We start from the raw sequence: 571 nt of genomic DNA, 5'->3' as shown, positions 1-571 counted from the left end.
GCCGCCGCCGCCGCCGCCGCCCAGGGGGGCGGTGAAGCCTGAGGCTCCGCAGGAGGTGTGGGAGGGCGGACGGGTGCCGGGGGGCGGGGTCGGCGCTTCGTGCGGGCCGCAGGGCACGGCCGCTAGAAAGCAGCGGTGCGAAAACCGCGCTTCGCCCCTCTCAGAGGTGCGCCGAACCCCTCACCCCGACGCCAAGTAAGACCGCGGTGAAGATCCGTGCCTTCTCCTGGGGGGCTGCCCCCGGGCAACAGGCACGTCGGGTGGGAAAAGGCGTTTCCCAGCAGGCGGAGCGCACGGCGCCCTCCGAGCGCTCCTCGGCGGGGTGGCTTTTTGTCCTGCCTGTCCGTGTCCCCCCGTCCCCCCCCCGTTTTACCTTCTTCAAACTATTTCCAGCTTCTTGAGAAGTTCATACCTGTGCACAGTTGAGGAACTAGCGAGCCGCAGTGTAACATTTTACATTCATGCTCCCCTCCCCCCTCTTGTTTTTGTTTTTGGTTTTTTTTTTCAGTAAGCGCAAAGGCAGAGGTGAAAGGCAGGACATCGCCGGTTGCTGCACCGGGGGGAAAAAGAT

Source organism: Haliaeetus leucocephalus, unplaced genomic scaffold, assembly GCF_000737465.1.
Source record: "Haliaeetus leucocephalus isolate CR32 unplaced genomic scaffold, Haliaeetus_leucocephalus-4.0 Scaffold973, whole genome shotgun sequence".
NCBI lineage: Eukaryota > Metazoa > Chordata > Aves > Accipitriformes > Accipitridae > Haliaeetus > Haliaeetus leucocephalus.
This window is presented reverse-complemented; position numbering follows the sequence as displayed.